A 6957-nucleotide genomic window follows, 5' to 3' on the forward strand; every position below is an offset into this window, starting at 1 on the left:
GTATAGCGGCATCATATTTGCGAAGTGTAAATGCGCCGAAAACGAAACTGAATGGGCTTTGAAAAGACGTGACACAACTTAAACGAAGAACCAAGGAAGTTGCACTGCTTCGTCATTTCGAAATACAATACCAATTGCCCACAATGCTATGTTGCTACAATGAAATTGCGGACCGCGTAAACGACCGACACCGACAGCGCGTACAACAAAAAAAAAAAAAAAAAAAAAAAAAAAGAGAGAAACATAAAAAAATTTACCTCGACAAGGAGGGTCCTATAGGGACTACAAATTTCTTTTCCAGCAAACAAGTCGCTGACATTTGCTTGCTTGCGGGCTGTAAGCAACAAGTGCACGGATTTTTCGTGTGTTTTGACATACTGTCGTAACAGATCAAGGGTATCCAACACTTGACCCGGTGTCGGCATGCGGCAGCGCTGCCGATACCGGGTCGACTGGCAAGCTTTTTACCGCTCGTGAAATGTCGTGCATTCAAATAAATATAACTCCGTCTTGTGCCGCGCAATTTGGAAAATCAGGATGAAGTTGCTCCATGATGTTACCGTCGGCTCGCAGTCAATACATTTTTGGGCGTTTTCTACAAAATATACAAAAAATAGACTTTTTCACCTTCACTTCTTGACAAAAAGTTCGTTAAACCGAAGCAGATCGCGAAATTGGTTTCGTTATTTCGAGTTGGTAAAAGCATTGGACCATATGGGCGCCTGAAGGGGAATCGGGACAGCGTTAAATCGAATTTTGACTGTACGAAGTTTGCGTTGGCAGCTTGTTCTGGAGAGTGCAAGGCACAGAAAATATGACCGGCCTTTCCAAAAGCTTCCCTTGATTCCCCCGCCCCAACTGAAAAATCTGTCATGGTCCTACGTTGGCCTAACGTCAGTATGCAATATGACCGACATTGGCACAAGCTCGGCCAGCAAGGTTGGACTGAGCTCGTTGACCTTGACCGGCGGATGTAGAGGGCCCATTCGACCCTATGTAGGTCCGACGTCGACAAGCTACCAGCTCCTTCAGACCTAGTCCCAGGTAGGGTTATGAAGGTAGAGCCGAGGTTTGGCCAAGGTTAGGTGCCTCCCTTGCAGATAGTGTTCACCTTAGCAATACAAAACGTTGCCTGAATACTGTTAAATGTCATCCGTAATGTTGCCAACAAAACAGCACGTTCTTCGTGAAATAAGTGACACTTACAATATTCTGCAAAGCTGAAACAAATACAATGGCTTTTTAAGACAGCAGATTGCAAGGAGCAGATGTCTGGCAGGAAACATAACACAATCATTTTCATGGCGACGAGGTCTATCATGTCAGTCGTACGAGAAACAATGCACCAAGAAACGCTACATTCAAGAGACCACCACGCTGCACGCACAGGCTACCTAACAGCAACTTTCAGCTAATATATCGGTTGGTTTGTGGGGTTTAACGTCACAAAGCAACTCAGGCTATGAGAGACGCCGTAGTGGAGGACTCCAGAAATTTCGACCACCTGCGTGCACTGACATCGCACAGCACACGGGCACTTTGCTTTTCGCCTCCATCGAAAAGCGGGCGCCGAGGCCGGGATTCGATCCCGCATTTTTGGGAACAGTAGTCGAGCGCCGGAACCACTGCGCCACCCCGGCGGGGCGTGCTTCTGATTTAAATAATACAGCATAAAGCCATCGATTTCGGTCTCCTCGATAATCTCTAGACGAAGCCAAAACAAGTCCGGGGATCAATAAGGTCGCGTACTATAGTGAAGGCGTGTCAAAGAAAAAAGAATATGCGAATAAAATATTTTTTGCTGAAGAAGAAAAAAAAAAAAGCTCTCAGTGACCACCGTCCACGGCGTGCATGCAAGAGCGCAGCCGACACCGCGAATAGCAGACGGCATGTGGGGCTATGATGATGATGATGATGATGATGACAACTTTATTCTTTCACCAGATAAGGAGGCTCCCGATTCCTGTCCCCGATATGCAGGCCTAAGGGACGGGAGCCGAGAGCTCCGCGGTCAGAAGCAGGCAAAGAGGTCTTGGTTCTTCGCGGCTTCTTCCGCCAGGCGGATGGCTTGTTACTGTAGAGCAGGGACCTCGCTCCGCAGCAGAGCTTCCCAGGCTGCTCTACAATTTATATTTGCTTTAGCCCCTGGGGAGCTAGCACATTCCCAGATTATATGGTCGAGGGTTCTTCTCACCCCACAGTGCTTGCATTTATCTTTTCTCTATCGTCCATCTGGACATAATATGTCCATCTCGTTGTGAGGTCAGCGGCTAATGTTTGCCAGACCAGAAAGCTGTTTTCGATATTATTAATAAAAATTCATTTTAGAACAATCTACTTAACCGAATGAGTTCAAATTTCGAGGATTCATAATTTAACGTGTATTGCGTGAAACGCAATGATCAGATATTTTAATATTTTGTGCGTTTTTAATTTTTCACTACACTTTTTTTTGTTATTCTTTTCATTGTTTTGAAAATTCTTGAATAAAGACATTCATTTCACTTACTTTCATTGAAAAAAGAATTTCCTCCTCTGCAATTTGATACCAAACACTCCTATACCACGCAAGTTTTTGGTAAAAAAAAAAAAAGTTGAATGACACCATCCAAAAACCACTACTTTTCCCGCGGACAGGAAAGTGTTAAGCTACGTTTTTTTTTTTTTACGCATATGCTGCACAAGTAGGCACTTGTTGAACAAAATGGTTATTTCTTGGCATCTGCCGTGCATGCTGCACATACATTGGATAAAGGTGCCGCTGATCGTTCATTGCATGCGCGTAGCAGAGTGCTGCTTATTTGTTTTTATGTTTACCTCTGCAGCGAAGATATTGCACGGATTGGGCGCTTCGACGAAATCCAAGATATGTAGCAGCCTTTTCGTGGGAAATGCAAATTCTAACGTAGAAGAGCGCCCGTCCTATACGATTCAAATGTTTTTCCCTCAGCCTGCAGCAGAGGAAGTGCAAGTGGTTGTTCCGCTCGCTATCACAGGCATCACTTAAGTTGTAAGAATGTAGCGGTAATCCGGGCAGGTTGATACATTGCATAAAACTAGCAGCGCAACAGTCAGTGTGCTAAAATCCAACGGATAAATTTATTTCTGCATAGCTGTCTGCGCAACGCACCGGATTGTTACTTGGACCTCATCACATGAAATTATCTCCTTCATGTCGTGTACATGGCCTGCCTCAAGAAGCTTCGTTCCTTTCCTGATGTTTGCGCTCGAAATAATTTTTCAACCCCATTACCAGCTCCAAATTCCGCCTCTACAATCAGCGGCACACGGCTAGCGGGGACTCGGAGGGAGCCTTCATAACAGGGACGAGGAACCGGCCGCGTGGGCCGCTGAATGCAGCCTCTACGGTGGCGGCGCCTAGCGGGTGTAGGGTGCCTACAGTATTTAGAACCAAATTTCCGCTCGAGTTTCATGTCTGCCAGCTGCCTTGATAAAAAGTTCTATATACAAGCACAGCTCCAAGTACTACCATTTGCACATAATTTCTGAAAAATAAGCCCTTCGTGCGGACTAAAACGCCACTGGAGACTGACTTTCAATCAGCAGGATTGCCACATTAAAATACCGAAAAAAAAGTAATTTATATATATAAAATATTTGCTGAAAAATCTAAACCTTTATGAAATAAGCATCGCAAAAGGTGCGCCGAATTTTCAGGAAACAAAAGGTAACAAGTATAACCCTTATATGTGATATGCTTATTATCTGTAGTGCGCTTATGTGAACTTTTTGTTTATTTCAATGGGTAATGATTCTCTACATCACCTGCATGGTATATCACCTGTTGAGGCACATTATTTTTATTTACTTTTGGCCTGCCTCACCATAGTATATGTTGATGACCTGGCATAAAATCTTTTTAGGTGCATGTGTAAGTAAAAGCTTGTGAATTCGAACTTCACGGGACCGGGAAAAAAGTTTGAATTATCGAATACTGACATGAACCATTTTCATTAGGGTAAATTTACCGTATTTACTCGGTTAGATAACCCTTCCCCACTTTTGCCGCTGACAATTTGGAAAGAAAAAAAAAATGTTATAGTGGTTAGCGCGACCCTCCGCTTCGCACAGTCGCAGCCCACAGCACATTTAATTCATGGCAGCGTGCCAGCATGTGCACAGGGACATCACGGTGCGGATATCTTTGGGCGTTAGCTCTAGTGGTGTGTTTGTGGGGGAAGGGGGGGGGGGAGGGGAGTACTTGGCAGAGTGCTAGCGGCCTTGGCTCCTCGTAGGCACTCACCCTTCACGGTGCGACGCGGTAGCGGCGCTACCCTTCACAAGCGTTCTGCGTCGTGTGTGCGGCTTCACCGCACGGCGCACTGAGCTTCAATTGAGCTTTCATTTTGGGAGCAGCGTGATAATCACGATGGAAGCGCATAACAAATCCACTACCGCCGTCAAAAACGTCGAGCAACTGCGATCGGTTAGCTGACTGATGCGCGGCCAATGACTGCCGTTGCCGCGGGCTGGCGCGGACGGCTCGAAAACTCGTAAAATCATAGGGGGGCAAGCAGGGACTCCGGAACCGGGGGGGGGGGGGGGGGGGGGGGGCAGGGGGGGGCGGTCACCCCCCCCGCACGCACACACACACACACACACACACACACACACACACACACACACACACACACACACACACACACACACACACACACACACACACACACACACACACACACACACACACACACACACACACACACACACACACACACACACACACACACACACACACACACACACACACACACACACACACACACACACACACACACACACACACACACACACACACACACCTTCCCACCCCCTTTCCGACCGCTCACACTAAAATCACTTTTATGAGCGCTCAAATTATAGGACGTTAAAATGTAGAGTGTGTTGTAAACAAGCTAGCATAAACTGCCACCATTTTGAAAACTTTTTCTTTGCGTGAACTAACATATTACTCTCCAAAAAAAGAAGAAAACAAGTACTGAATGCCTGACCACAGTTGATGCGCAAGAACCAGGGGATTGAAACAGGCCGTTCGCGAACTTTCTTAACTCAAGTGTATATTGTTCGAGCGTATACCTTTTTGAACTAAGGTCTTCTTATATATTTCATACCAAATTAAGGCCCTTTTTCATTTCTTTGCCCAAGTTTTGTTCGCTGGCGATTAGTACAGTTTAAAATATCGTGTGGGCTTTTATACCCTGCGTTTTGCATACTGGTAAGCATACGTTCGTTGAACAATTTATCTTGTATTACTCAGTTTGTCTTAGTAAATTTCGACTTTCTTTAGTGTAAGCTATTAGAGAAAAGGTGGAAACGTCAGTCACAACGAACGGCAAGAAAAATAGCATCCGCATTTTTAATAATTTGAGTTTAATCCGTCTTTGCATTACCCACATTTTAATTTAGGTGAGCTATTATTTTTGTTTAAATTCGCTGTAAATTTCTTCCTGGGAAATCACATATGACAACTGTGATAGCCATTAGATGTGATGTATGCCTACAGTACGTCGTTTCCTCATTGCAAAAAGAAAAGAGGTATAAATGGCGCATATGTAGTTAAACTTAACACAGGTTCCCGCGCGCCGGTCACCTTAAGCTGTTATGATCTTACGTCTTGCGAACTTAATGATTGTTATAAGAACGGCAACGGTAATACCAGTAATACTGCTCCCGAGAGAGCGAGTCGATAAATCACCCGAGCGGCGGCAGAGATATGGCGCGGAAGACACCGGCCGCTTGCCCTTGATCGGCTGAACGAAGCGGTGATAGAGAAAAACAATTCTTCTTTCCGACCTAAAAAATTACAGGACACGTCAGACCCCTTACTTCCCATGACAGCACTTTCCACATGGAAGCAGAGAACCATTTCAGCCTGGACGTATGGCGCTGTCACAAAACAAAACAGCTCGCAATTACAAAGCGCCAATATTCCTTCTCATGTGTGCCCAAATATGTCTGTAATCACCTGGAGAAAGGGGTGGGGGTGTTGGTGGCTAGTCAAGTAGTTGACTTACGTAGCTATATGCACTTGGGGACCATCGCAAACTGGCGGTTTAGAGTGCGCTTTATATTTCTACTTTTGGTTTCCTTCGTCTATTACGTGCTCGCACATATTCTCTAATCCTTTTTAAGTATGTAAAAGAAGTAAAAAAATAAATAAGTAAATAAATAAATAAGCAAATACGTTTGTTACTTCTGAAGGCTGCCCATCGTCATCTGCCTACCTTCTCTCCCTGTAACGAAGTCGTCGGCCGCTTTCCTGATCCAGCAGGGTAGAGAAGCGATGTCCTAAGTAGTGCATGCATTTGTTCGGCGATAAACATTCTTCATCAACTTTTCCTTTTGGCGGAACAATGAAAGTTTAAGGAATAAAAAATGAGGCCCGGAGGTAGGCCACACGTTACGGGTGCGAGTAAGCCGTTCTTTGGGCGCATCGAATTTCAAATATATTTACAACTATAGCCTCGGAAAATAAAATATAAGGAGCGTCTGCCAATAACAACGTCATCTTTGTTGTCTCCGCCGTTGATTTAAAACAAGGCATTCGCCGACACAAGGAAACTGTAAAGATCCAAAGACGGAGGCTGGCGGCGTGCAGACAGGGACAAGGGGGGTGGGAAGGAGGAGAAGGGCAGTGACTCCGCGATATGTAGAGGATCGAGGAAAGCTCATTCCCCGCTTCTGTACTTTGGCTGAAGTTCGCGCATTGTGAATCTTGTGGGGATTCACAATCCCCTTCCTCCATGATAACGCCCGCGCGTAATTAACACGCGTGATTACGCGCGCTGGCAGAGAGGTTGGCGAAGGAGAGGGCATGCTGGCCACCCCACGCCGCCTCCCGGGCCTGCGGCGACGCTGCCGCGGGCTTCCCTCTTTCCTGCCGGTGTAACCCGGAGACCTCCTCTCTCATTCCGTGTCGAGGAGCACGACTGTAGC

This window comes from Amblyomma maculatum, chromosome 1 (genome assembly GCF_055883805.1).
Source record: "Amblyomma maculatum isolate TAMU_Amacu chromosome 1, ASM5588380v1, whole genome shotgun sequence".
Taxonomy (NCBI): domain Eukaryota; kingdom Metazoa; phylum Arthropoda; class Arachnida; order Ixodida; family Ixodidae; genus Amblyomma; species Amblyomma maculatum.